Genomic DNA, 10,476 nt, shown 5'->3' on the forward strand with positions numbered 1-10,476 from the left:
AAGTGGGTGACACAAAACTGCAAGTTTTGAGCTAAAATTTTAAAAATCTGAAACCCACAAAACCCACAAAAACATTTTGCAACACCGGTGAAAGGTTATTCCGGAAAACTTATCTAGGGTAAAGACTAGATTGAATTTTCAAAAGATCAAATGTTTTCATAAAGATCCAATTTCCTAAAGGATCTAAATTTTCATAGTCATGTGGGACTGTAAACCACATCGTTACTATCATTGTGTATACCGCCATATCAAAATCACTAATGTACAATGTGTGAGAATAAAAAAAAGTGATTCAAGTGAAGTTCGTTTTATTTCAAGTTCTGTATTGCTTGAGGACAAGCAACGTTCAAGTGTGGGGATATTTGATAGTGCTCCAAACTAACATATATTTAGTCACAATATCATCCCAATATGTAAAGTTTTTAGTTGTAATTATTCTGTTTTTAAGTTGTAATCGTTTAAATAAATAAATGCAAAGACGAAGCACGAAGATTAAAGAATTGAAGAAAAAGTGCCACTAAAACTGGAAAAGGATCCTTAAAGCCATAGTGCACTCAAAAGCGTCTTAAAAAGTGAGTTAAAAGACTTGCGCGGATTTTGGGAGTTAAGGAAAATAATTTTTTGTGCAAATTACAAATTGCGAAACGCAAAGTACAAGATATCTACGCGTACGAAAGGACGTTCTAAAATCCGGAACTGAGACATAAACAGAGCATCAACGCGCGAGTCAACGGGCCAAAAAGTACAAGTCAACTATGCACAAGAATATAATATAATATATATATAATTATATATATTATATATATTAAATAAATATGTCGACAAGCTAGGTGCCAAAAGCATATGAGCTGGATTAGGAGGCCATGCGATCGCATGGCCTGGAGGCACAATTTCCATGCGATCGCATGGCAGCAATTTGCTGGTCAGGTGCTATAAAAAGGCAACGAATTGGACGAAATATACACATCTTTTTCTTTTCCTTCCTCTGATCAATGTAATATATATTTATATTTATAATATTAAGTTTAAATTAAGTTTAATAATAATTGGGTTATTGTAAGAAATTTTTTAAGGTTTTGTAAGTCGGAACTCTGTCCGTGTAACGCTACGCGATTAATCACCACTGTAAGCTATGTTCTTCCTTTTTAAATTAATGTCTCGTAACTAAACAATTATTATGCTTATTTGAGCTGAAGTAATCGTGATGTTAGACTAAATATTAAAGACGGGGTTATTGGTTTTGTACCATAATTTGGGTTTGGACAAAGAACGACACTTGTGAACATTGGACTATGGACTATTAATAGATGGGGGGTATTGTCTAATTGAATGATAACTCATTGGAATCTGTCGAACCTATCTTCAAATTAGTTAATCTAATAATTATTAAATGATTATGCATGTCCTATTTAGTGACGTTTATACGACATCTTTTACAAATCATTTAATTTAATCAATTGGATTGGGTAATTTATTATTCATTATGGCCAAGTGAATAAATTAATGTATCATGGACTAATTATAACAGGGGTAGATTACATACAAGGGTAATTGGTGTAATTGTTAACAAAGTATTAAAACCTTAGATTATACGCAGTCGATAACCTGGTGTAATCATTAAACAAAGTATTAAAACCTTATTACAGTTCGAATCCCTAATTAGTTGGAATATTTGACTTCGGGAATAAGGTTAATTTGATGAGCATTTTATAATTATGACCGATGAACTATTATGGACAAAAACCAGATAGGTTTCAAATAATCCAGGACAAAGGACAATTAACCCAAGAGTAATAAATTAAAATCAAAATGTCAAACATCATGGTTACAGAAGTTTAAATAAGCATAATTGTTTTATTTTATATCTCATCATACTTTTATTTACTGTCATTGTCATTTTAAATATTGTTATTTATTTTACGCATTTTAATTATCGTCATTTATCTTTACGCTTAAAATATAAAATCGATAAACCGGTCATTAAACGGTAAAACCCCCTTTTATATAATATTATTACTACTTATATATATATATATATATATATATATATATATATATATATATATATATATATATATATATATATATATATATATATTATATGAATATAGTTGTTAAAAATATAGTACGTATCACTAGCTCCCTGTGGAATGAACCGGACTTACTAAAAACTACACTACTCTACGATTAGGTACACTGCCTATAAGTGTTGTAGCAAGGTTTAGGTATGTTCCATAAATAAATAAATAAAACTTGTGTAATTTGTATCGTATTTTGTAATAAAAATAATAGTATTTCGTACTACACCTCGCACACATCATCTACAACAATTGTGCTATTCAACAGAAGTCATAGACAAAGTTGAACAGAAAAGGACACGCGTCGGCGGCTGAAAAGTGACCTTACAAGACCATGTGGGAATGCAGAAGTTTAACGCATGTGCAGACATGTGTAAATCTTTGTCAACGCCTAGGGAACACAAAATTCTATTTGTTTAATCAAATAGTGGTGCCAAACCGAATTGGGGTATTCCTACAAATAACTATCAAAGAGGAAAGAAGGGAGCACGCTCTCTGATACAATTGTCCCCACAAGTACAGACATCCTATGTACCAATGGACAATGGATCAATTACCTGAATAATAGGACAACTATAAATAGAAGTATTCACTATTGTCATATTTAGTGGTGTGAGTTTTATTTATTAAGAGTATAAACTTGTAATAGCTTTAGATAACCTCGATAACTATAACGTAGGTAAATCTGTATCAATAAACTATCATTCCACCAAGGATAGTTGTGATTCTTTGTGATTCATATCAATAAAGCATAAATGTTGAATATTACCTTTGACTCTTATCTTATTTAATTGTATGAATACTAATTTGCTTAAACTGTTATGATAAACAAAAAGAATTGTATTCACCCCCTTCTACAATACTCCTGTTATTAATCAAGGGACCAACAAGTACAGATTGGTAAGGGGATGTTGTGACTTACTCGACTTCGAACTCGTTAAAAATTGAGCTTTATTTATCGATTTATCAAGTTCAAACAAGCGCGCGAGCCCACACAAGTCTTTCATTTTGATATGTATTATAATATTAATATATTAATTAACTTGTTTTATGAGCCCGTGCGTTGCACGACATTTGTATAAATTAGTAGTCGATAACGTTAATATTAATACTTATCAAATGTATCATTTAATTACAATAAAAAAATCTTTTATTACTGATAACATTTGTATCGAAACATCAGTATTGAATAATAACGCGTAGATTATGAGCCTGTCCGTTGGAATCATTTTAACTTAATTAACAAATATTCGATTTATTACCAAACATTTGCCCCTAAAAAGTTATTTTAAAACTGATCGTTAAGAATAATATTTTATGTACATCTCTAATTGTATACGTTTTTAGTAGAAACAAATTTTATTACGTCAAAATCACAAACGAAGCAGAGCAGACATACATCTAAATATTTATAAAAATTATCAATTAACTATTTAACTTTAATTGACAATTATGAGTCCGTTCGTTTATATAATATTCTACAAATATTATATTTACATATATTTATGCGCAAACTCTAAATTAATTTATATTATATCAGATATCATCCATAAATAATATTATAATATTAATAAAGAAATTTCATTTTATAATTTTTAAAACAATAAGAAAGATTGTAAATGATTTTTAATATATGACCATTTATTTTATATATATATATATATATATTGTAACGACCCTACTTTTTCCGTTATCTTTTGCTGTTAATTATTTAACGACCGTTAATTATTATTCGTGCCACGTCATTTCTATGACCTATATTATTATTTTTGTAATAATATATTAATTATTATGTGTTATATGAATATTTGTATTCATATCTTTAATTGTACGTTTCTACGTGTCGCGGATTTCTATCCGGCGAATCTTTTCGGTTTTCAAACCAACGGTCGAACTTTTGGGATTTTTAAGTTCTAATTATTTTAAATATGATATTTTGATGTCATATGATTAAATATAGTGTTTATATATTTTATTCGTCGCGTATTTATTATCTCTCCGAAAAATCAATCGCGTAGCGGCATTTTCGCGTTTCGGGTTTCGTTCGGGCGTTCGGGCCACTAGGATTTTGTTATTTATCAAATTGGGCCACTATGGGGCCCACCCCATTCAGTTTTTGGCCGAAATTGTCAAGGGGAGGGGAAAAAGTTGTCAAACTCTCATTCTTGTGATCTTAATCCATAACCTCCTCATTTCACTTTCATTTTAACCTAAACCAAATTATTTTCTCTCCTTCTTTTTCTTCTTTTGGCCGTCACCCATCACTAGCATCATCATCATCATCTCACAAAATATTACATGGATCAAGAAGCTTTAATCATCATCGCGTTCATCTCTTCGAGCTCTACACGCCTATATTAATCAATTCTTGATTAGGGTATAAACCCTAACCCTAGAACTTTTGATTTTTCTTTATTTTACTGTATTTGATGTCTATTTTAATAGTATGATGACTATTGGTTGTTGTAATGATGTTGGTATGCGTAGAATTACTCGAATACATATGTTTTCGGTTTGATATAATTGGGACAGCAGCTAATTCGTGTCTTTCTGTTATTGTGACTGTTATAAAAGTTAAAATAAAGTATCTATATGAGTTCCTCTCATCAAGACATTAATTTTAGACTCCGGATTCATGTCGTTTCGATTCCCGGAACCCTAATTATGATCAAAGTGGTATTTTGTTAAGATTGAAATGTGATTTTGGTATGAACCAGGTTTGCTCTGACTTTGTGACCATATTTGGTGACTTTAGGGTGTGTTAGTGTGTTAGGACTGATGGTGGGGCGAACTTTCATGTTCGGGTCATCTCAATCCGAGCCACGAATCACCCGTTACGTCTAAAACACGTTTTTGATTGAATTGAAGTTCCAAGTAGTATATTGGCTGTATATCACGACTTGTGGGCTGTTCTTGGTGTGTTCTTGAGTGTACCAAAGTGTCGGGTGATTTGCTTAGGCGGAGATATATGTAAGGCTCGCCGAAAACCGACACCCGGGGCTCAAGATACGACCCGATGAACTTTTGATTAAAACTTATGGTTAATTATTAAACTTAGGATAAAAATAATGACTTTCATTATTAATTAATTACTTATGATATAAGAAGTAATTATTATTATTTAAGACTTATGATATGTATATTTATTATATCATTTAATTATTACTTATGATTTAATTAAACTTTTAATTAAACTTATGATTAATAATACTTTTATTATTAATGGAAAATACTTATGATAAGTACTAAACTTATATTATGAGATTATTATTATAAGACTTATAATAAGGATTAAATAATTATTTAATTATTATAAGACTTAGTTAGTATTTAATTATGATTTAATTATTAAATACTTATGGTTTAATAATTTTAATTAGAAACTTATGATATGATTAATAATTCATTATTAATTAATAATACCTATGATATAATTTAAAATTTATTATTAATTAATAATACTTATATTATGACTAATATTTAATTAATTAATTAAATACTTATGTTATATTAATTATATCATTTAAACTTATATTAACTTTAATAATTCATTTTAATTTAATTAAACTTATGTTATGACATAATTAGACATATTTAACTTTCATTAACATTATAACTTACATTATTATTATAACTTACACTTTTAAATTAATGTTGACTATGTTTGACCAAGGTTGACTTTTGAGTTGACTTTCGGTTGACTTTGACTTTCAGTTGACTTTTGTTGACTTTCTAATTAAGGAAACTTTCTTAACTTATAAACTTTCCTAAAATAGCAACTTTCTAAATTTGGAAACTTTTCAAAAATAGAAACTTTCCAAAAATGGAAACTTTCCAAAAATAGAAACTTTCCAAAAATAGAAACTTTTCAAAAATAGAAACTTTCCAAAAATAGAAACTTTCCAAAATGGAAACCTGCTAAAAATAGAAACTTTCTAAAAATAGAAAGTGTGTGTCCGTAAGCTGTTCCGATCAAACCGATGCATAGTGAGTATTGTTCTATGACTACTTGCAATATGTACAATAGCTATCATACTAAGACTTGACCTAAGTTAGTTATTTATATCGACCTGCTTTATTTATAGGTCGGCGTTGTGATCATTCCTGATCACTTTACTTCATTTGCTGTTCGCATATTTGTGTGGTTACTTCGTTTGCTATTAAGGTGAGTTATAGTCCCATTTTCTATTTTAAATCTTTTGGGATGAGAATACATGCAATTTATCTTATATTTTGGACACAAGTGGAAGTTGGTTTAAATTATTCATTGTGAGTTGAACAAAAATATTCCCTAGTCTGGTAACTGTAATCACTGGTTTTTACTAGTGAACGTGAATCCTATGGATAGATCTATCGGGTTTGACAACCCCATTTTTTGCTAGTCGCGCTAGCAATTTATAATCGGAATGTTTAGTACTTCGTATTTTGTTGTAGATACACTTGTTCGGTGTATATTATTTATTGTGTTTGGCAAGGGTAAATAAATGGTTAAGTGGTTACCAGGTGGCTCACGGTAAATGGAATAATGTTATTATATGTTTTCTAGCATATAATTTGGTGGTCCAAAAAGGAGTTTTTATGTTTTCAAACATAAATTTTTGTTGTTTAAATTAAATATTGTTTGCAATATTAAACCTATAATTCACTCAACATTTTTGTTGACAGTTACTCGCATGTTTTATTCTCAGGTTCATGATTGATTGCTTCCGCTGTGCTTAGAGAGTCTGCATATTTTTGATGGCAGCTTTTGTTAAACAATAACTTGCATTCTATTTTGATACATTTAATAGTGGATGTTGTTGACTTTGTTTTGGTCAACTTTTAGTTAAGTAATAATATATGGTTTTTCTAAACTTACATATTTTGATAGGTTTCCTTTATAGGAAATCATTTTTAAATATAAAGAATGCAAGGTTATTTATTAAATTCATATAGAGTTATGATCAAGCTGTGGGACCAAGATAACGATGGTCGTCAAGTGTACTTTGATGGGTCGTTAAATATATATATATATATATATATATATATATATAAATGTTATCAATATTTATATTAAATTAATTTATCTTTTAAAACAATATTATTTATGATCATTTACAACAATTTCATAATAATAATAATAATAATAATAATAATAATAATATAAAATATATAATATATAATATTATTAATATAATATAACATAATATAATATAATATAATATAATATAATAATAATTTCGTTATTAATATTAATATATTATTATATAATGATATAATATAATATTTAAGGTAATGAAATATGTATATTAAATTAAATTAGAAAATCTAATAATTCAATTAATATATTGAAAAAACTGATAGACTGACACGTGGCAGGAATAAAGGAGTAGTTGACACGTGACAAGAATTAATCAGGAGTTGACACGTAGGATTATTATCACGCATTTTATATAGTGTGTGTGTGTGTGTGTGTGTGTATATATATATATATATATATATATATATATATATATATATATATATATATATATATATATATATATATATATATATATATATATATATATATATATTATTGTAACAGAGAATTATATATATTAACGAGTCGATCGAGCTTGTATAAGATCGAAAGAGTGAAACTCGAGCTTAGCATATATATTAGGCTCAAAACGAGTCGCTCGAACTTATATATATATCATACTAGTCGAGCTTGGCTCGATCTATTAATATTTAAATTTTAGACGAGTTGAGCTCGAACCTAATCGAGTTTGAGCTCCGCTCGGCTCGTTTACATATCCTACAACTTGGTAGGGCCTGGTATCTTTCAGTCTCTGGTTAAAGTGTCATGTGTCTTTGAAAGCCATGTTTTTAGTCTTGTTACCTCTTCAGCTATTATTTTTTTAATGGCAACATATATCATATTATAACACCTCTTGCAAGGAACTAGAGGAAAACAAAGAAAAGGCATTACAACTGCATTAATAGCCAATTGTTCCAACTAATAACATCTTTACCCCTATTATACAACCATGAGAATGAATAAAAACGGGAAAGATCGAATAAATCTCCTTTTCTCAATGCCGAATCCAGATATAACATTCCATTTCGATGCCTCCAAAGTAACCATAAAGTGGCTACCATAATCGAATAAAATCTTGACTTTTTTGAACCTATTGCTGACCATGCATCGTACCAAATCATGCAATCTTCCCAACTAGCAAACGAGCTAATGTCAAAACCAATCCATGTAGAAATTCTCCTCCATAAATCTCTAGCAATAGGACATGAATACATCAAGTGATTTAAAGATTCAACTTGGTATCTACATATAGGACATCCAATACACTGAATTTCGAGACCCCTCTTTGAGAGATTAAATCGTGTAGGTAAGCGATCTTGAGCCAAACACCATAAAAAATGTTGATTTTGAGTAGAATCATCTTGACCCATTTTTTCAAAGGTAACGTATGTTTATTATCAATATACAATCGTGTATCACTTACAAAGTATGAGTCCTTTTTACCAATTGCCCAAATCAGAGTATCATTAATATTCGACAAGGAGACATCAGCGATACATTCTCCCAACTCAGTTAAGCTTTGTTCATTTCTACTACCAATATTTGTTCTATTCCAGCTCCGTTTCCATTCGCCTTCAACCAGCTTTTCAGCAATCTTATGTTCTTTATATGTGGCCAAGTGAAATAACCTGTTAAAAGATTCACAAAACGATTTATCAACAATCCTGCCAAAATCGAATGTTCCATCCATTGCCCAATTTATGCTTTATTGAATTTAGAGGGATCAAGCTCTCCTGTTGGGCGTTCTCATAAGTTTTGATAATATTGGCCCAATACCCACGATTAGATTGCACTGAATTTAAAGAATCCACATTTAGACCATAAACCAAATAAACAACATCCTTCCAAAGAGCTTTCGATTCATCATTGTACTTCCACAACCATTTGAATAAAAGAGCCATATTAAACGATTCCAAACTTCCAATATTCAATCCACCCTTTTCGAACGAAGATAAAATAGAATTCCACTTAATCCATGCCATTTTACGACATTCATCATCACCACACCAAAAAAATGTACACCGAAGTCTTTCAAGCTCGTGTAAAACAGTTTTAGGACATTTAAACAAAGAAAGGTAATATATACCTAAACTTCTGAGAACCGACTTAATAAGAGTAAGTCGACCTCCAAAAGACAGCATACGGGCTATCCATATTGAAAGTCTCTTCTTAAACTGATCAATTATGGGTCTCCAACTTGAAATCAAGTTCATATTTACCCCCATTGGTAAACCCAAATACGTCATAGGAAACACACCTTTAGATACTCCTGAATGAGCAACCACTTCATCCAACTCTTCTTCATCAACACCAATACCATATAAATGAGATTTTTGAACATTTATATGCAAGCCTGATGCTAGAAAGAAGATCTTAAAAATTCGAATTATATTATCAATTTCATCAACACTCCAATTCGACACAATCATAACATCGTCCACATATAACAAATGGGAATATTTTTGTTAAATGAACCCACTTGAACACCCCTTATTGCACCAGAGTCAACCGCATTCTTAAGATCAAGGTGAAGGCCCTCCATAATTATGAGAAATAAGAATGGACTTAAAGTATCTCCTTGACGAAGTCCACTTTTGATGTGGAATTCATTTGTTGGACTACCATCAACCAGGATTGAAGTCCTAGCTTGATTAAGGCACATACCAATCCATGTTCTCCATTTAACACCAAAACCCAACTTGGCTAGCATATGAGCAAGATAAGATCAATTGATCGAGTCATAAGCTTTTTAGAAATCCACTTTTAACAACATCAATTTTTTCGTCTGAGATTTATACCATTCCATCACTTCATTGAGAATCAATGGCAAGTCAAGTATTTGTCTACTTGAGATAAATGCGGAGTGTTCGATACTTATAACTTTATCAATCACTGATGACAACCTTATAGCAAGAATTTTAGCTATAATTTTGTATAAAATACCAATAAGCGAAATAGGTCCATAATCTTTAATTAAGGTAGGATTATTGACCTTAGGGATAAGAGTGATGAAAGCAGAACTTGCTCCATTTGGAAGAATCCCCGAATTAAATGCTTCTTAAATGGATCGAACAATATCATTTTTAATCAAATCCCAATAGGTTTTAATAAAACAAAAAGTAAAACCATCGGGACCCGGAGCCTTCGTACTACCACAAGATCACACTGCATTGCGAACCTCTACTTCACTAACAACATCTTCTGAAAACATTCTATCCGCATCATTTAAAACTCGTTGTGGATTACTACTACTGAGCAAACAACAAGAGTTGGTATTTGCAAACTTTTTTTTATAAAAGTTGAAAAATTCTTGTTTAATCTGAGATGGGTCTGTGA

The sequence above is a fragment of the Rutidosis leptorrhynchoides genome, chromosome 1 (assembly GCF_046630445.1).
Source record: "Rutidosis leptorrhynchoides isolate AG116_Rl617_1_P2 chromosome 1, CSIRO_AGI_Rlap_v1, whole genome shotgun sequence".
Lineage (NCBI taxonomy): Eukaryota > Viridiplantae > Streptophyta > Magnoliopsida > Asterales > Asteraceae > Rutidosis > Rutidosis leptorrhynchoides.